The sequence below is a fragment of the Zalophus californianus genome, chromosome 9 (assembly GCF_009762305.2).
Source record: "Zalophus californianus isolate mZalCal1 chromosome 9, mZalCal1.pri.v2, whole genome shotgun sequence".
Classification (NCBI taxonomy): Eukaryota; Metazoa; Chordata; class Mammalia; order Carnivora; family Otariidae; genus Zalophus; species Zalophus californianus.
Window position 1 is genome coordinate 33,396,789 of NC_045603.1, and position 21,700 is coordinate 33,418,488.

The 21,700-nt window shown below is 34.1% G+C and overlaps 1 protein-coding gene across 3 annotated transcripts in view; it reads left to right on the top strand.

Moving 5' to 3' along the window:
• MGAT4C (MGAT4 family member C) overlaps positions 1–21,700 on the top strand; it is a 1,006,121-nt gene that overhangs the window by 940,101 nt on the left and 44,320 nt on the right. For all 3 annotated transcript variants that reach the window (XM_035721958.1, XM_035721959.1, XM_035721960.1), the window contains one exon: positions 9,220–9,269. The gene's annotated coding sequence lies outside the window, so the exon portion shown is untranslated. The remainder of the gene's footprint in view (positions 1–9,219; positions 9,270–21,700) is intronic.

Below are 21,700 nucleotides of genomic sequence, written 5' to 3' on the forward strand. Positions count from 1 at the left end.
ATACAAACCTTTCTCAAGGAACAAGAAAGGTTTCAAATACACAACCTAACCCTATACCTAAAGGAGAAAAAACAGCAAATAAAGCCTAAACCCAGCAGGAGAAGAGAAATAATACAGATCAGAGCAGAAATCAATGAAATAGAAACCAAAAGAACAGTAGAACAGATCAATGAAACAAGGAGCTGGTTCTTTGAAAGAATTAACAAGATTGATAAACCCCTGGACAGACTTATCAAAAAGAAAAGAGAAATGACCCAAATCAACAAAATCATGAATGAAAGAGGATAGATCACGACCAACACCAAAGAAATACAAACGATTATAAGAACATATTATGAGCAACTCTATGCCAGCAAATTAGATAACCTGGAAGAAATGGATGCATTCCTAGAGATGTATCAACTACCAAAACTAAACCAGGAAGAAATAGAAAACCTGAACAGACTTATAACCACTAAGGAAATTGAAACAGTCATCAAAAATCTCCCAAGAAACAAAAGCCCAGGGCCAGATGGCTTCCCAGGGGAATTCCACCAAACATTTCAAGAAGAATTAATACTTATTTTTCTGAAACTCTTCCAAAAAACAGAAATGGAAGGAAAACTTCCAAACTCATTTTATGAGGCCACCATTTACCTTGATCCCAACGCCAGACAAAGACCCCATCAAAAAGGAGAATTACAGACCGATATCCTTGATGAACATGGATGCAAAAATTCTCATCAAAATACTAGCCAATAAGATCCAACAGTACATTAAAAGGATTATTCACCATGACCAAGTGGGACTTATCCCTGGGCTGCAAGGTTGGTTCAACAACTGCAAATCAATCAACGTGATACAATACATTAACAAAAGAAAGAACAAGAATCATATGATCCTCTCAATAGATGAGGAAAAAGCATTTGACAAAGTACAGCATCCTTTCTTGATCAAAACTCTTCAGAGTATAGGGATAGAGGGTACATACCTCAATATCATAAAAGCCATCTATGAAAAACCTACAGCAAATATCATTCTCAATGGGGAAAAGCTGAGAGCTTTTCCCCTAAGGTCAGGAACGCAGCAGGGATGTCCACTATCACCACTGCTATTCAACATAATATTAGAAGTCCTCGCCACAGCAATCAGACAACAAAAAGAAATCAAAGGCATCCAAATCGGCAAAGAAGAAGTCAAACTCTCACTGTTTGCAGATGATATGATATTTTATGTGGAAAACCCAAAAGACTCCACCCCAAAACTGCTAGAACTCATACAGGAATTCAGTAAATTGGCAGGATATAAAATCAATGCACAGAAATCAGTGGCATTCCTATACACCAACAACAAGACAGAAGAGAGACAAATTAAGGAGTTGATCCCATTTACCATTGCACCCAAAACCATAAGATACCTAGGAATAAAGTTAACCAAAGAGGCAAAGAATCTGTACTCAGAAAACTATAAAATACTCATGAAAGAAATTGAAGAAGACACAAAGAAATGGAAAAACGTTCCATGCTCTTGGATTGGAAGAACAAATATTGTGAGGATGTCAATGCTACCTAGAGCAATCTACACATTCAATGCAATCCCCATCAAAATACCATCCACTTTTTTAAAGAAATGGAACAAATAATCCTAAAATTTGTATGGAACCAGAAAAGACCCCGAATAGCCAGAGGAATGTTGAAAAAGAAAAGCAAGGCTGGCGGCATCACAATTCCCGACTTCCAGCTCTATTACAAAGCTGTCATCATCAAGACAGTATGGTACTGGCACAAAAACAGACACATAGATCAATGGAACAGAATAGAGAGCCCAGAAATGGACCCTCAACTCTATGGTCAACTAATCTTTGACAAAGCAGGAAAGAATGTCCAATGGAAAAAAGACAGTCTCTTCAACAAATGGTGTTGGGAAAATTGGACAGCCACATGCAGCAGAAGAATGAAACTGGACCATTTCCTTACATCACATACAAAAATAGACTCAAAATGGTTGAAAGACTTAAACGTGAGACAGGAGTCCATCAAAATGATAAAGGAGAACACAGGCAGCAACCTCTTCGACCTCAGCCGCAGCAACTTCTTCCTAGAAACATCGCCAAAGGCAAGGGAAGCAAGGGCAAAAATGAACTATTGGGACTTCCTCAAGATAAAAAGCTTTTGCACAGCAAAAGAAACAGCCAACAAAACCAAAAGACAACTGACAGAATGGGAGAAGATATTTGCAAATGACATATCAGATAAAGGGCTAGTATCCAAAATCTATAAAGAACTTATCAAACTCAACACCCAAAGAACAAATAATCCAATCAAGAAATGGGCAGAAGTCATGAACAGACATTTTTCCAAAGAAGACATCCAAATGGCCAACAGACACATGAAAAGGTTCTCAACATCGCTCGGCATCAGGGAAATCCAAATCCAAACCTCAATGAGATACCACCTCACACCAGTCAGAATGGCTAAAATTAACAAGCCAGGAAATGACAGATGTTGGCAGGAATGCAGAGAAAGGGGAACCCTCCTACACTGTTGGTGGGAATGCAAGCTAGTGCAGCCACTCTGGAAAACAGTATGGAGGTTGCTCAAAAAGTTGAAAATAGAGCTACCATACGACCCAGTAATTGCACTACTGGGTATTTACCCCAAAGATACAAATGTAGGGATCCAAAAGGGTATGTGCACCCTGATGTTTACAGCAGCAATGTCCACAATAGCCAAACTGTGGAAAAAGCCAAGATGTCCATTGACAGATGAATGGATAAAGAAGAGGTGGTATATATATACAATGGAATATCATGCAGCCATCAAAAGGAAAGAGATCTTGCCATTTGCAACAACGTGGATGGAATTGGAGGGTGTTATGCTGAGCGAAATAAGTCAATCAGAGAAAGACATGTATCATATGACCTCACTGATATGAGGAATTCTTAATCTCAGGAAACAAACTAAGGGTTGCTGGAGTGATGGGGGTGGGAGGGATGGGTGGTGGGTGATAGACCTTGGGGAGGGTATGTGCTATGTTGAGCACTGTAAATTGTGCAAGACTGTTGAATCACAGATCTGTACTTCTGAAACAAATAATGCAATATATGTTAAGAAAAAAAAAAAGAAGGTAGCAGGAGGGGAAGAATGAAAGGGAAGAAATCGGAGGGGGAGACGAACCATGAGAGACGATGGAGTCTGAGAAACAAACTGAGGGTTCTAGAGGGGACGGGGTGGGAGGATGTGTTAGCCTGGTGATGGGTATTAAAGAGGGCACGTACTGAATGGAGCACTGGGTGTTATGCACAAACAATGAATCATGGAACACTACATCAAAAACTAATGATGTAATATGGTGATTAACATAACGATAAAAAATAAAAAAAAATTACTGCAGGTAATAGAAATTATGAAAAAAAAGTGAATGGATTTAAAAACTAAATCCAGATGATTGATGTTTTGAATAGAAAATGAAGAATGTGGGAATTACCAGTGACTTACATCTACACAAAGCCACCAAATAATCTTCATGGATATGAGCAAAAACAATTAAAGAGTTTACATAGTTTCAAAGATATATTATTATGGAATCATCAAGTTCAGAGAATTTTCAAGGTCTAGGGAGTATAAAGAACAATCTTTTATGTATATAAAATCATATATAATTTAATTTGATATAATCATATATTAATATGATATTATGATATCATATTAATATTAATATATTAATAAAGTGATATAAAATTGAATTAGTTTGATATTAGTCTTAAAGAAAACTACTTTGCTTTTGTTCATGGATATGAGCAAAAACAATTAGTTAAAGAGTTTATATAGTTTCAGAGATATATTATTATGGAATCATCAAGTTCAGAGAATTTTCAAGGTCTAGGGAGTATGAAGAACAATCTTTTATATATATAAAATGATATATAATTTAATTTGATATAATCATATATTAACAAAGTGATATAAAATTTAATTAGTTTGATATTAGTTTTAAAGAAAACTACTTTGATTTTAAAGTCAAGGAAGTCCAGAGAATTTTCCCAATCGGCATCTTGTATTTGCTTATTTAACATTTAGTTGTTATGTTACTGTTTTAAATAGATTATTCATTTCACATACTGCATACTGCATTTTTTTTTGTTAAAATAATATTGTTTTTATAAACTGACATCAAATTTAAATAAGATGAATATAGCTTACTAGGGCTAATGAGTTATTGGCAAAACAAAGGCTTAAATGAGTACTGAATTAGTTAAAATTATTCAGAAGTGTGCTTGAAGTAATTTTAAAGGGAAAAAATTATTTGTTGAAATTACTGGTAGAGCAAATCCATTGATGGGTAACAACTAGCAACAATTTTACTCAGCTAGAGAGTATCTACAAATGACTACTTTTCTCTAAAAATGACCAGTCCACTCCCATTTGTAGAGTCTGGGTGAGGATACCAAGGAGTTAGGCAAACAAATTGGGGCAAAAGGGGAATGAGAAAAGAACTGATATTTAGAGAAGAGAAATAAAGATATCAAAAGATGCTTAAATCACAAGGAGAGGTCGAATAAAAACAAGATACCAGCTGGAGTTTGAGAAAAGAAATATTCTCCTACAGTTCTGGCCATATTATATTAGCATGAGTGTTGAATATGGATCCTTTCAGTTCATGAGAATCGTATGTGTTCCTACTATAAAAACTAAACAAACTAATGAGAGAAGTAGGTTTAGATGGCTCTTACAGACAAGGGTGGTGTTCTCTTGTTGGTCATTCTAAGCTGTATCATCCCTAACAGCACCTTTTATGATTTGTGGTTTATATCCTTTTTTGATTCCAATGTATTTACTCATATCATTCTCTTTATCAAGAATGCCCCTTCATTTCTGTGTGTCTGATACCTATTTACAGTTACAGCTAATTTGTTCTTTTGTCACTTATAATTCACATTTTATATCATTTTTACACATATACTTTATCCTTCAACTAGATGGTCAACTCTTTGAGCCCCAGAAATTAATCTTAAACTAATTAGTATCAACTTTTTTCTAACATAGTGCTTTATGTAAATTTATAATCTGTGGCTGAAGTTTAAATAAATCATTACTCTCACAGAAAACATTACTGAGGATTATTATGCCAAACATGCTAGTAGGCACTGATGAAAATGAAAAATATGCAAATCTTTTAACAAAAACGTACTCAACACCTATTGCCTGCCAACAGTGTACAAGACACTGGGGATGCCATTGTGCACCAAAATGAACAGGGTCTCATTTTTATTCTAAGAGATCAGAAAGATGTTAAATAATCATACTAGTTAATATGTAATTAGAAATTGAGGTATGAGCTCCAAAGAAAAGGAGCACAGTTGTTTCATGTAGTTTTGAATTCTGCATTTTCAAGCAAAGGAAAATACTCATTCAAAACCAGGAGATTTTGTTTGTTTGTTTGTTTGTTTTTTCTCCTGATTTTACACTAAATACATTTCTCCAGAAATTATCTTTTCAACCACATGAGAGAACCATACTGTGAATCCAGATGGACCTGTGTTCTAAGTGGACCTAACAGGCGGATACCCAATGTGTTTTTTACTGTGACAGGGTGTCCTGGGCCCTCCTTCTCTGTTTTAGTTTCTGTGTATGAATACTGCCAGGAAATAGCTCCAGTGTCATAGATGAGCCTCCTCGGCATCCTTAGCTCAGCTGAGACAAGCCACAGCCGACCAAGAGGCAAAACATACAGGCTTTCTGTTCAAAGTGTTCGAAGATCATCCATTTGCCATTTAGTCATCTCATCTATAAGGGAGGCAATATTTTCAAGATTGAGCAAATGAGTTTCCGTTGTTGTAGGCACCAAACTTTCTTGTAAATGTTTAAGTTACAATAACAACAAAAAAGTCACTGTAGCTAATCATCTCCTTGAGAAGTCAGTTTAAACATGTGGGCATTCACCTGTGCAGGCCAAAGTATGCTAGCCCAGAACTGACACTCTTCATAGTTCCCCAAAGATCTTGCACTTTTCTTGCCTGACTGCAAGTCCAGTAAAGTGCAGCCAGACTCGAGTAAGAGAAAGTGAACACTTTGCTTCCTCCTACCTTTGCTGCCATTCCCATTTTGCCACCCAGCTTAGAGGGTTAGAGGGACAAAATCTATTACTTGGCAGGCAGTGCTTGCACAAATGAAAGACAAATTTTTCTTCTAGATAGGACAAATCAGCGAGACTCATAAAATATTAATGATGAAAGCTTTGGGAATTTGATCTATCCCTGACCATAGGTTTCTCTTGACAGTGAAGCTCAGTCACTTTAACCCATTTTTTTTTCTGTAAGAACCCCATCAAGAATGATATGAAGGGAAAAGAATACATGATTTAAGATTCAGATGAGCATAGATTTTTTGAGAAAGGTAATTTTTCTGTCTTTCATTTTCTCTCATGTTTTGTGTTCCTTATCTGCTGTAAATTTCACTGAATGATGCAGTGTGGTTGATTTGATTCTTTTTTTTTTAAGATTTTATTTATTTATTTTTGAGAGAGAGAGAATGAGAGATAGAGAGCATGAGAGGGAAGAGGATCAGAGGGAGAAGCAGACTCCCTGCTGAGCAAGAGCCCGATGTGGGACTCGATCCCGGGACTCCAGGACCATGACCTGAGCCGAAGGCAGTCGCTTAACCAACTGAGCCACCCAGGCGCCCAGTTGATCTGATTCTTGAAGCTGCTTCCGTGCTCATGAAAAAAATTGCTTGGAAAAATACCAAAAGTACACATTTATTTTTATTATTATTTAACATACAATATAGTGATACCTGATGTATATGCGACTGAAGCAATTTATTTACCCAAAAATTAGGGATGTGTTAAATGTGTATTCAAATAGATCTCATTAACAAAGGAGTTTGTATTTTTCAGAATACAGTCAACATACAGATATTTTTCATCTGCTGAGATTTTGTTATCCTGAAAATCCTTCTATAACCATTATAAATTTCTAATTGTTTTTAAGGTTACTATTTCTTTGAAGAATGCTTAGTCAATTAGCATTACCTAGAGATTTTTCCAACATATATTTTCACTTTACACAGAAACAGTTTGCATTTATAAAATTTAAAGATGATAGAAATTTATTACTGTTATGACAACTTAATTATATTTATAAATGTATATTTATATATTATATATGTAAATATATCTATAATATTAAATATTTGAATATTTGAAGCTTGAATATTGGAAATTGTTGAAAATAATAAAATAATACCATCAACTATTTTTTAATCCTTGAAATTTCCGGGCTAACATAATGATTTGTAACATGATTTAAAATATTTAATCACTTTAAAGAACAGAAGTATATAAAATTAGCTATTGTTCATAATAATGCCTCAGACAGAAGATAATCACCCCAAAATGAAAGTAAATACAACTAAATCACATATATATTATAATTTAAGTTACACTGAAAATGCCACCTAGTGTGTTAAATATCAAATAAGATAAATCCTTATAATAATAATCTTATTTTTATGTCAAAATAGTATTTGTAAAAAGAAAATATATGACTAATTGAATATCTTGTTTCATGTACAGGTACACCCCTGTGATATTTTTCCTCAGTATATATGAGCAATCATCAGCTAAATATAGTCTTATAAGCTACTAATGAGCCCAGATCTTGTGCTTTCAGTATACGTTTAAGTTTCCAGTTGGTAATATGCGTACAAGGATAAATCAGCAGATTCCAGTGTTAATCAGCCTTTTAGAAAATTCATCAACTTACTGTAAAAAATATCAGATCTTTTAAAACCTATCTTGAAATATAAGGTCATATCACTAATAAGTGGAAAGAGTCAGAAGGCATAGTTCATTACAAGACATCATCAAACATCCTGGTCTTGAAGGATGTTATAAAATTCTTAAAACCAATACAGTTCTTTCATGATTGCTTTATCATCTGATTACCACCTCTAGTGTCTGGACTCCCTTCATCAATGTGTTCCATCCATAAGTTTAAAACATAAAGTCCATAGTCTAAATGCCCTGCTGTAGCCACAAACCAAATGCTTGCTAGAATTTAACTTACTGTTGTTATACCCTTCTGCAGACCAAATTTCTTGGAATCTATAGTGAGTTCTCTTTAAATACTACCTCCTTTCTGCCCAACCCTAACAAATGAGTGATAATACTTCCATATTGAGAAATGAGTTTATTTGAAATAAGAATCCCAAGAAGACTACTACCATTTTAAAAGAGCAATCTCCAATTGCAGCTATTCTTGCCCTATATTGAAGCTACAGAATTAAAAATGGAGGAAAAATAAGAAACCCAGTGATGGTGAGGGTGTTGTTGACCACAGCAGCTGACCAGAGCACATCTAAGCAGAGATGAAAAAAGCTGACGGAGATATCAGGGGAGAATTTGTGCTTTAAGAGCATATGAATTTTCAAACTCCGGAAAATAATATTATTGTCACCTTGGAAGTACCTAAATAGCCCAGAGAAGTACTGATTTTTTTTAATATAAATACATCTTTTAAGTATAGTCAAGAAAAGTAATGCAAAATAACAACATATTTATTCCTCAAACGACCTTTGCTCAAAGAATACCCACGTGACTTTAAAGACATTATCTTTAGAGACTTTTCTCCATATACTCATTTTCTTACAGCTGTAGTTTTCTTCTGAATATCCTTGCTACATAGTGTAGAAGACTTGCTGTAGGAAACTGTGTTCCAGGCAATGAATTTATAATTTTGTAGCAGAAACAGTCTCTTGAATGTTGTAAGTCTTTATATGTGATGGAAAAATCAGTAACATAGATGTTTGTAACAAACTAGCCTATGTACTTTTTAGGTGAAAGAAAGCTAGGTGATATGGACTGAAGTTACTTCCAAAAGGCAAATAATCTTGTGCTTAAATGGAATATTATAAAATAAAACAAATTTATTTACTGCCATAAAAAAAATCAATGGTAATGTTAAAAGATAAATAAATGTATATGTCTTTATATTATATAATATATACTTCAAACATTTGATGACTTTTAAATAATTTTATTTAATATAAAGGAATATTCTGATATACATATACAAAATGTTAAAATATGTATATATTCTGTCAGTTTGGAAAATTTAATAAATATGAACATATGCAACTGCATGAGAAATAACAAATTGTCTAAAATATTTTTTTATTTTACTTTTACTAATAATAAACCAGAGTATTGTATTAATAATACTGGACTTTTTTTTTCCAGTGTAACAACATTTTCTGTACAGGACAGATTATGACAGCTTCTTTCTTAAGGTGAGATTGGGTATCTGTCATTCACAGTAAAATTCAGAGGAGCTACAAATCTTTTACATATTGTCAAAGATATTCCATAAAGTCAAATCATTTTGGGGTAACTACTCATGCCTAAATTGAAGATATTTGCTCATTAATTTTAGGCAATTTCTGTTTTTTCAATACTACTACTTTCACAGTAAACTCTAGAGGATGTTTATCGGAAATTTCTGAGTTTATCAAAGCATGTAGCTTGATGTTTTAATTTAAACTTGGAAATATATTGATGCTTAAAGAAAAACCTGATCATAGAACAAAATTAAAATATACTAATACAACTAATACAATTAAGGTATCTTCCAGAGTATGTATGCACACACCCATGCACACACACACACAGGCATGTTAGTTTCCTTAACTCCCTCCCAAAATGCAAGTATATTAGAATATTTTAATTTTCATGAGGCTTCCAGATTTTTGTGTTAGCGTTGTATGTATTTTGCTCTATTATTTCAAAAGTTGACATTATTATTATTGTATTATAAATTAATATTATGTCAGATTTACTCATATTTATCACTTATTTTTCACCATTCCTTCTTATCAGAACTGTCACCTTATCTCTCTGCTTGAAGTATGTTCTTTGGAGGTTTTTTAGTGAACAGTATTCAGGTTCTTTTCTTTTTTTTTTTTGTCTGAAAGTATTTGCATTTTGCTCTCATTCTAGAAAATTAATATTCCTGGACTGCAGGTCTAGATTGTCAGTAATTTTTCTGACACCATTTAAGATTTTATCCCATTGTTTTCTGGATTCTATTTATTAATGAAAAGTCAGCTGTCTGCTAGTTGCTATACTGATGTATGTAATTTGCTATTTTTCATTGGCTGCTTTTATTTTTTTTAAAGGTTTTATTTATTTATTTGAGAGAGAAAGAATGAGAGAGAGAGAGCACATGAGAGGGGGGAGCATCAGAGGGAGAAGCAGACTCCCTGCAAAGCAGGGAGCCTGATGCGGGACTCTATCCGGGGACTCCAGGATCATGACCTGAACAGAAGGCAATCATTTAACCAACTGAGCCACCCAGGTGCCCCTCATTGGCTGCTTTTAATAAAATCTTCTCTTGATCTTTAGTGGTCTGAAGCTAGTTATGATGTGTCTAGGTACAGTTTTTTTTTTCAGATTTTATTTATTTATTTGAGAGAAAGAGAAAGAGCGAGCATAAGTGGGGTGAGGGGTGGCAGGACAGGCAGACTCCCCACTGAGCGGGGAGCCCGACACAGGGCATGGTACCAGGACCTGGAGATCATCACCTGAGCTGAAGTCAGATACTTAACCAACTGAGCCATGCAGGCGCCCCGGTACATTTTTTTTTTTTATATATATATCACACTTTAGATTTATTGGCCTTCCTGAATCTGAGGACAGATGTTTTTCAGCAATTCTGGAACTACTTAGTCATTATCTCCTTTAATGGGGCCTCTTCCATTTTTCTCTATCCTTGATGTCCCTTAATTGTTTTTCAATAGTTTCTTAATGCCATGTTCTTTGAATCTATATCCAGTTCACTGAGATTATCTGCATTTGTGACTCATTTTAAATGAATCTCTTTTTATTCTTTTAATTTTTATAACCTTGGTGTTAATAAATTCCGTTAAGAGTGTTTTACAGATTTAAGTCTGTTTTTTCCTTTTCTAATGTTCAAGCTAAACCTCTAATTTTGTGATTCTGATTGTACTCTGTTGTTTCTGCTTGTTTTCAGTTATGAAATCCCATTTTACTTAATGTGTTTTTGTTTTTGAGTACGATTTCACACATGTGGAATATTATCGATGGGAATTCTTCAAGGCTAGATCTGGAGTTTGATTCTTTTGTTTTTTGTTACTTTTTTAAAAAAATTTATTTCATTATGTTATGTTAATCACCATACATTATATCATTAGTTTTTGAGTTCTATTCTTAAAGTACTTGCTTTTACCAATCTCCAGCAGGAGGCAAGGAGACTATCAACCCAGGACCACGTTTAAGCTAAATGCTTTGCTTTAGGTTTTTAATCCAACAAATAGCACAGATTCACAATTCAGATCTGTGATGAGGACTAACTCATTATGAATTCTTTTTTATCCTCTCTAGCCAGCACTAAGGACAAGATTTCCTTTCAGAATCACTCTCTCCATGAGGTTTATTTCCCATTTTATGGGGTAAAGGGGCTTCGATTATGCGTTCCACTCTGTTCCTCATGAAGCAGTCAAAGGGAAGCTCAAGCTTTCTAAGAATCACTAGAAGTTCTCATATTGAAAGCTGACTTTGGAGATTACTTACCTCTCAGAGTTTCTGCTTTTACTTTTATATTAGTCTCTGCAGATGTATTTTTTTCATGTCAGATCAAAGATTCTTTAAAAAGTATATAGATAGGTGTTTATACATAGTTTTATTTTAATCGTATTTATCTTTTCGTCAGACGTTTACTCTGACTGTAGAGATCCAATATACTGGTTTGAAGCATAAAATCAAGGGCTGTGGTTCTATAGAGATCCTAATACTTAATTCTTTACACTTTGCAGAATATAAAAGGTGATATTTAGCAGAAAAAAATCTGCTAAAACTTTAATTCAAACTAATTTCCTACCTAGTCTTTGACCTTTCCCTTCCATATTCTGATATGATTCTGTTATTTCTTTCTCTTTTCTTTTCTTTTTTTTTAAGATTTTATTTATTTATTTGAGAAAGTAAATGAGATAGAGAGAGCATGAGAGGGGGGAGGGTCAGAGGGAGAAGCAGACTCCCCGCTGAGCAGGGAGCCCGATGCGGGACCCGATCCCGGGACTCCAGGTTCATGACCTGAGCTGAAGGCAGTTGCTTAACCAACTGAGCCACCCAGGCGCCCTCTTTCTCTTTTCTGAAGCAAGGACTTTATCACATTAATCTCCCTAAATTATTAAGCATTGTCAGCAGAGAAAATAAGTATGGTTTTTGTTTGATTCTGCCTTTGTAGAAAATAAAAAAGCATAATTTGCGCCCCTCTTCTAATCTCTTAGACTCTTCAAATGTACAATATTAATTTTATAGCCTTTGAGATTCTTGTAATTTTCATTAATGCTTACTGTTTAACCAAGAGGGCAGTTCATAAAATGCCCATTCAGGCTTTCTAATGAAGTTACCCATATGGTAGTTGGAAAAGGGAGCTAAAAATGGCAGCACATGTACACAAGTCTTTTCTTCTCTTTATTTACATGAAAGATGTGTATATAAAGCGGCTGTTGGTGACACTTTCTGGTGTAAATATTTCAAAAATTTCTGTTTACTACCTTTGGAGGCTGGCACTTTCATACTGGTTAAATCAGCCAGATTTATTTGTAGAAAATAGCATTATAATGTTTATTTGTTATTTTTTAAATAAGATCTGTTTTTTTACTTTAAACTATACCACATGCTCTTTTCTGTTTCTTTGTTTTTTCCAAAAAAGATGTGAAAATACCATTACAAAAACATTCAGTTTATAACAGGCTGTCTTTTGAAGGAGGGAGGAAGAGATTTTCAAACCAAGTTTCAGTCCATCAGTACTGAGTTCATCTTCACAAGCTGTTTTATTTTTTCAATTTTTATTTTTATAATGGTGTCCAGTAATAATTAGAATTCACAGTAATTTGTGTCTTCCCAAATATTTATAGCATATGTGGTTCATTTTTCCTTTTAATAAATTGAGGGGTAGACTCCTTAATTACATTTTCTACTCCCTGCATTTCCACTACTCCAGCTTCCTGTGGCTAAGCCAAAGAGTTAATAACAAAGTACAAAGCAGAAGAAGCTAAGCTATTCAAATACAGTGGGATTAGCCAGCTTCATGTGAGATATTTTAGTGAGCTGTTGTGCATTGTAGTATGAAATATCAGCCTACAGAAAAGTTTGGCCCTTCATAATTCTATCATCACAGCAGATATGTGAGCCCATATTAACTGTTATTTCTGATAAATATGGACTCCTCAGGAGCTGATAGTCATCTTCTTGGTTTTGATTTTATTTCTTCACATAACATTAGACTAGTGAGACATTTTCAGTTCAAACTGCCTTAATTTTGATCTTAGTATAATAAAATTTATGAGCAACTTCACCTTCCCAAGTGCATCATTATCACAACTCCAGTGAGATTCTTCAACCTTCAACCTCAAGCTAAATTGGGAAAAACCTATGGATGCTCTCTTAGTTAAAATTCTCAGCTTCTGTGTTTCCATGTTCCATAGAAATTCTTGCTTTGTATAAAATCAGGAAGTAAATATTTGCTTACAGATTAGATAAATCAATATTGACCAGTATTTTTGCTTGTGTGTTCGAAAAGGGGTAAGCTTATCTTGCAAGTTTAAAATAATAAGGCAGAGAATGACTCAGTATTACTAAAAATAATGAAAGCATGTCCATGGTGTGTGGACTTCAAAGATTTATAACTACACAATATGCTAGAGGAATTATGTCATGGGGGACAAGGAATAGTGATTTTCACTTGAAGAACAACTTCTAGTCTCATAATGTGGAAATGCTACAGAAATTAAAAAAGTAAACTTTTCTGTGTGGTCTCTGCCCCTTTAGCAAGGTAAGGGTGGGCCTATCCTATGGCAGTGAGGATTCCAGCAGGAAGAGATGAAGCAAAAAGGGCCTATTGAGTTCTAAGCTTAGAATTGCACACTTTCAATTCTAGAGCATTCTTTTGGTCAAAATATATTAAAAAGTCAACTGGCATTCACGTGTGGGAAACAGACTCCATCTCCTAATGGGAGACATCACAAAGTCAAATTGAAGAGGGGGTACATAAAAGGAAGAGTGAAAAATTTGTGACGTTTTGTCAGCCCATCAACCATAGCGTCCTAGATTCTGAACAAAAACATAAGGTGAAAGTAATTCATTGCCTAACTTTCAATTGATTTAACTCTGTTCTATATACTGTAGAAATCTGTAGAGACATATTTAGAAGTAATAGTGGTGTCTTCTAAAATTCATTAGTGTTGTTTGCTTTACCCTGCAAATGCTTAGATGCAACCAGTGTCTCAAATATAACAGACTTGATAGATGGGTTCATACTTAATGAAATACATAAGACATTGAAATTAAGGACAATTTTGCTTATTTCTTAATTTATAATAATTTCTTAATTTTTATATGTATATGCATAATCAGCAAAATCTCTCACTATAACCAAGTAATACTATCCATACCATGGGTATGCCATCAAAAATTCACTTTTGCAGAGACCAGAAATAACCAAAATACACAATTCGAGCACATTTCTTCCTTAGAGGCAGACAAATATAGAAATCAGAATGTTTTTCTCTGATTACCAAAATACACAATAGGAGATTAGATGATAAAGATCTAATGACATTAAACCAAAAGAGGCACATCTGATAATTTTATTTCTCTTTTCTAACAGGATGGAAAATGCTTTAAGTGTAGTGCATCTCTCTCCACCTCAAAGATAACCATACCATTAAAGATAAAAATACCAAAAATTTTTTTCAACTTGAGCTCCCTTTTTGGATCAGATGCTGCATACTCAGCTGTCTAGAATCCTATAGGTAATACAAATGAGTGATGCAGTTCAGTATTAAAATATAACAGATTGGGAGAAGGGGAGATTGCATGAAACTGGAGAACATTCCCCATCTAAGTGGAATTAGCTATTACTTAGGTCTAGCCAGTTGTTGTCATGTGGAAATGGAAGCCCATTATTACTGTATACTATAATTTAAAAATAAGTCTAGATATTTATCTAAAATTTTCTTTTGCTTATTGCATGGACCAAGTCAATTCTTTGGAACCCAGATTCGCCCCTAGATGGCTGTTATTTTGAAACTTACATCATCTGAACATTGCAGATGTTGCCATGAAGTTCTTGGTTTTTGACCTTGTTTCAATTGATATATTGCTTTGTATTGATGTTCATACATATTGATGTTAATGCATGAATATTGATATTCATACATATTCATAATCTAGTCTTGCTCTCTCTTTAAAAATTTATGCAGTCTTTTGCTCTCATGCATTAAAGTGTAGGAACACCTTAAGCAGATTTAATTCAAATAAATAAAACTGTAAAAGTTCAGCAAAAAGCAGAGAGAGAGAAAAATGGGAGAGAAACAGAGATTAACTATTTATATACATTTCATGTAGGCACCCTGGCTCACCATTTCACTTGTTCTACCCCCCTGTGAACCTGAGAATGAAATGGGAGATGTAAGTCACTATTCCCTCAGTTATTATTAGTTCCTACGTAAGAACATCTTACTCACTAAACAGGCTGTGATTCTAAAGTTTAAAATGCATGCATTTCATGCATGATGCCTAAACTCCAAAAAATTACTTTTTGTACTGAATAGAAAAAGCACTATTGTTTATAATGTGGGGAGAACCATTGACTATGGTGAATCAAATGTTAGACAGAATATCAATCTTAAGTGTGGCATGAAATGTCTACTTCTCCCATATGGGATTATCCATGTTTTATGCCTTGGTTGGTGACTTCGGATTTAATGACTAACATGAAACACCATGATTTTAGACTCTAAGGACATTTGAATCCTTTTAAATGTATTACCTTGACAGGAAACCTCAATCTAGTCTTTGTCCTTTCAGTTACAAGTTAAATCTGTCTAGCACTGATCTTTTTTCTTCTGCATAAAGTTATGGTTGGACTAATAATCTTCACATTTCTTTGTAGCTTGAATATCCTGATTATCAGTTTGACTTTTAGGGTCATTTTTCTCATAATTTAATAAAAAATAAAGTATGCTTTAAACCCAAGTAAAGTTTTCTTCCAGATTATAATGTAACTAGTATTCTATTAGAAAACAACATATAAATATGTATCACACCCAATCAATTTTTAGTTTTTCTTTTTCAGCCTTCTTTTAAAAATAAACAACCCAATGCTTTGTACGTGGTAGATTTCTCAACAAGTGTTTTTTTGGTCACTGATACCAGCAAACTTTTCCATTAAATGTGCTTTATCTATGTGGTACCATCTGTAGAGGTAGTCATACTAGCAAATATTAAGACACATTACAAGCCTCAGCTCATAAATACATAGCCAAAGGAGGATCCCTGCCATAGACTGTCATCTTTTTTATTCCACAATCATACCAATTTCAACATGTGTCAATCTACAGACACAATGTCTTAGCCCACTCTGCGATAACAAAATACCACAGACTGGAAAGCTCAAAATAACAAACATTTATTTCTCACAGTTCCAGAGGCTGGAAGTTCAAGATCACAGTGACAGCATGGGCAGGTGAGGATCCTTTCCAGGGTTGCAAACTTCAGGTCATATCCTTACATGATGGAAGGAAAGAGCCAGCTTTCCGAGGCCTCTTTTATGAGGGCTCTAATCCCATTCATGAGGACTCCACTTTCATTACCTGATCACCTCCCCAAAACCCCACGTCCTCATACCATCAATTTGGGCATTAGATTTCCAATATATGAGTTTGGGGTAGACACAAATATTCAGACTACAGCACACAAATACCATACAAATGGTTCACACGCACTTTTTCTTCTCACTAATTAGCACTGGATTTCAAAATGTACAAACCTAAGTATGAATTTTTATTCTACAACTTAATGACTGTGGAAATGTGGGCAAATTATTTAAATCCCTGAGCCTCCTTTGCCTTTTCTGTAAAGTGGCACATGACATATAGCTACTGTCATCTTCTTCCTTCCCTCCTTTACAAGTCGTTGTCATGAAAGATGATATTTCCAACATAGGAGAACATAAACTCAGATTTCCAGAGTGCTCTTTTTATAGGATTATAGGCACAACAAATGCTTGCCCAAGTCAATTGCTACTTGTAATTAAGAAATGTCGTTATTTTTGTTAAATGATTGTTTCTAAACTTCTCATCCAAATACAGTTATATGCAATTAAAATTAACCCCTAGACATGTTCTATGCCATAATCATTAGGCATTCACAGTTCTTTTTAATGTTAATGAGGCTTACACTCATTCATCAATGAATAAAAGGAAAACTCTGAGCTGGAATCAAATTGCAATACAGCTATTTTATAAAGTTCCATATTAGGTGTAAATAAAGTGTTACCACTAATATCATGGGCAATAGTTTTAAATTAAATAAGTGGCTCCCTCCTCTCTGAAGAAAATGAATCCAAAGAAACAATAAATTAATTAATAATCTTCAAGAAATATTTCAGCAACTTCTCCCTTCCCCCCTTTTTTTCTTGGGACCCAGCCTCCTAGCACTTTGTAAGGCAGGAAATTGTGATTGCCACAAGAAGCAGAAAGGAAATTTGTGTTCTCACACAGTAAAAGACCCTGCTGGTTTACCAGTCCAGATCTCTGCCCAAGTAGTTGAATAGCAGTTTGTATGTATTTAAACAGACTACTTACAAAGCATACTAAAATCATATTGTATCAGCAACATTTCCATTATAATTCTCATATGTTATAGCAGATCCAGCCCCACACTCTGAATTGGCTATGCACTGCCTTGGAGTACTCTTTTCTTTCCCATGACTCACCCTACTTTTTAACTCTGTCTTTTTTGACCTGACATTGACATTTACATTTGCTTTAAACTATAACAAGGCCTGATAGGGCTGGAGACCTTTTCTAATCTATTGAGTCATTCTATTTCATTCATTGTTTGATTTCAACGCTGAACAAATAAAAATGTATGGTGTTATTGATGTAAAAGCTGTACAAAGCTTATGTAAGCACCAAATCAGTTAACTTTTTATTAATAGCCATAAAGAATAATAAAAATAAGCCACACAATTACATTTGGCTAAAGAAAGTGTAGAGTACTTTTATTATGTATGATTCTATCTTAGAGTCATCAATAAATTCAACATTTAGTTATTTAACATTTACTTGGTGACTGGCACATGGTTAGATTTGTAAATTTAAATATATACAATTTCTACAAGTCTTGAAATAGAAATGTGAATTAATAGGGGCATTTTATTCAACTGATGATGTCAGGATAAGGAGTTGATATGATATACTTTTTTTTTGAGTGTATACCACGTTCTAAATGCCCTGTTATTTCATTTAATCAAAGAAATAACCTTTGAAATCAAGTGTTAGTGTGCCAACTTTACAGTGAAGACCTGAGGATTAAGACCTTGCCTAAAATACACAACCATCAGTAGAAAATCCAGAATGCAAATTTAGATGTATCTGGCTTCCAAATTATCTCTTTCCAGTAGATGCAGGAGGAGATTTGGAGTTGAGTTTGAAGGATGAATAGAGGTTAATCAAGGAGGAAAGGAGAAAGTAATTGCAGGCAATGTAAACAATAGTAACAAAGCCCCATGTGATAAAGTGAATGGCATAATTTGGGAAGCAAGTAGGTCCTTTAGCTATAATGTTGGTTCTTGTAATGGAACCCTAAAAAATAGAGTGGAAATGTAGGTGTAGCCAAGTTGTAATATACCCAACATGGAATGACAAGAAGCTATGCCATTGAAAGGTTTCAAATAGGTAAACAGAATTATAATAAATCTTTAGGAAAATAATGCTAATAACAGTATGGAAGATGACTATAGGAATCAGTGGTTTTGGCCGGGCAGTTAGGTAAAACCCTGTGGCTACAAATTAGGGCTTCTGAGTCCAATCAATCCTGTTGTACCAATCTATTCTAGAGTAATTTTTAAAATTAAATATAAAATTTTACAAAGGACATACCTCTGTGACTGGCAAATAATGATCCTCCAAAAATATTTATTGTTGTTATGTTATTTTGGACTGGGTATTCATTTGTTTATTTAACAAACATTTATTGAAGGCTTACTATGTGCCAGGAACTCTTCCAGGAACAAGGAATACTACAGTGAACAAAACAGATCAAGTCCTTGCTCTACACAGCTTACATTCTCTTGAGGGAGGAAGCCAGTCAGAAAAAAAAAAAAAAAAAAAAAAAAAAAACAGAAAAATGTCAGAGACATTTCTGAGATAGAATTGACAGAACTTGATGACATACTGCGTGTGGGATGGTGTGTGTCATAAGTGAGGACAACAGAGGAAGAGTTAGGAATGATGCTGAGATTTTTACCTCAGGCAACAGTGCAGAGGCATTGTCTTGTCATTAGCCAAAATAAGAAAGATAGATCCAAGAACACACATGAGCAAAGTTTAAGAGAGGAGCAGAAAATGAATTTGATTTAGAACAAGCCAAACTATAGATGTCTGTCCACCCAGGTAGAGATGATGGGCTCTGGAAATTGGTTCCTATAGATGGTATGCTGTAGTAGAGCAGAAACGATTTTGTTTGTAAAGGTTTGTAGAGGTTATGCCTCTATCCGTCCCCAACCCCCAGCAGAATTCTGGTGTATACTGAATATGGACATCACAATTTTGTTATGGAACATAATGTATATTTTGAAGAAAATACTTTCTGGAACTCCATGACTAACTTGGAGTAAGAGTGTGATAAAGAAATTTCCTTCTGCTTCCTGTCTTTACCGTTATTTGACTCCATCACCTCACAGATAGATGCAAGGAACAAACCTTGAGTGGTTTGTCTAACTTGCTGAGGTTACAGGTTCCTTTGGGTAAGAGCAATATTGTTCTTCTTTTCTAATTATAGCTCTGGTAAGCAGAGATATTTTTAAGCAGAGTATAAGTTGATATTTAATCAGAATTTAAAAGACAATCCATTAAGAGACTAAGCTTGTTGGTGGGAAATATTATATTCATATTTGCATCCTCATGCTTTATCCAGATACAAAGTAGACACAAAAAATGTGACAAATTAATATGAAGAATTAAAAAAATGCATGTTATAGAACACACAAGGAAATGGATACCCCCCAAAAAAACAAATTGTAATTCTTCAGATAATCCTATCTGAATAAAAATACTCCAATTGCAAAGATTTCCTCTGGAAATGTAATTCTGATACTAAAATTTGACTGTATTGAAAATAAGTGAATATATCATGTAAAAAGATCTTACTTTTAGACACCTTTTTAGATATAACAATGAACATTTTCAAATTAAATCAGAAAAAAAACAGTGATTTTAAAGTAATTATACCATACAGTAGACACCACTTCACAAAAAATATCTATTGATATAGAACAAAATAATATACTAAAGCTTTGGATTATTCAAACCAGTTTTACAATGTTTTTAAAATTCTTGGAAAATGAAAAAAATCTAATTTGCACTGGAATTTTGACTTTTATCCAATTGATTCGTCTCCCTGTGTATTGATGAAATTCTTATTGAAGTGTCTAGCTATTCCAACAAAAATAGAGATAATCTTCAATAACTAATAGACCTTATTTCCCTTATTTTCCCATTCCTGCTCTTTGGTTTCCAAAGACATAGCCTCAAGTAAAATGGTTGCTCCATTACTACCCCATCATCAAGATTGCACTCAGAGTGATTTCCCCATGTCTCTGGATTTAAGGACTAACATATTAAGCCTATTTTTTTCATTTTAACTCATTTTTCCTTTTCCAGATTCATCTCCAATCTCAAAAATGTACATAATAAAACTTCTGTGATATGCCATTCTATGCTGAAATAACCAGGAATCTTCTTTCATCTCAAATTCATAGTAGGAAGAACGTGTTGTGGTTAAGATCCTGGGTTCTGAATTCAGCTGCCTCTGAGTTCCATACCTTCACCACTTCTAGACTGTGTATCTTTAAGAAATGAACTTGTTTCCACATGTGTAAAATGACAAAGATATTAATAGTGCCTATCTCACAAGTTTTCTGTGAAGATCAGATGAATTATAGCACATAAAATTCTTAACACTGAGCCAGCACTTACTAAAAGCTCATTATGCTGGTTATATGTAAGTTTGGAGATTATCAGCTTTTAATGTTTGTACCCTTGTCCATTAAAAAACATCAGATATTTCACTACTTCTTGTCTTTAATTAGTTCAGTCTTTTAAAGTGCTAATCATATGACTCTGACTCTGTTAAATGCTGCAGACAATAATTACAAAATTGAAAACGTGCTTGGTACTCCAGTTTGAATGATCAAAATTACAATAGTAAGAGATTGCAGTAATTACATGCAGAGTGAAAATATAGATAAATGACAGTGTGTGATGAGAAATCTTAGGTCATTTCTTAGCTATTTATGGCCATAACATGGCTCTTTCCTTCTTATTTCCTTCACCAGAACCTTCTGTTTTAACACAATCATCCTGCTCCCAAATCCCAGAATCTCCCCTCACGATCAAACTCCCACCCACACTTTTGCATACAACATAGCAAACACATTAGGAAAATAGCTTCTTATAATTAGAAACATTTTCTTTGAAGCTCCACTAAATGTTTCTTAAATTTTAATTAAAGAGATGCTTTTGTCGGTATTCTCAAATGGTAAATTCATCAATTAAAAATCCACTCAAAAATGTCTGGAAACATCTCTGAGGTATACATTTTCCTAAGTAAAGTAAATACTTTGCCTTCAATG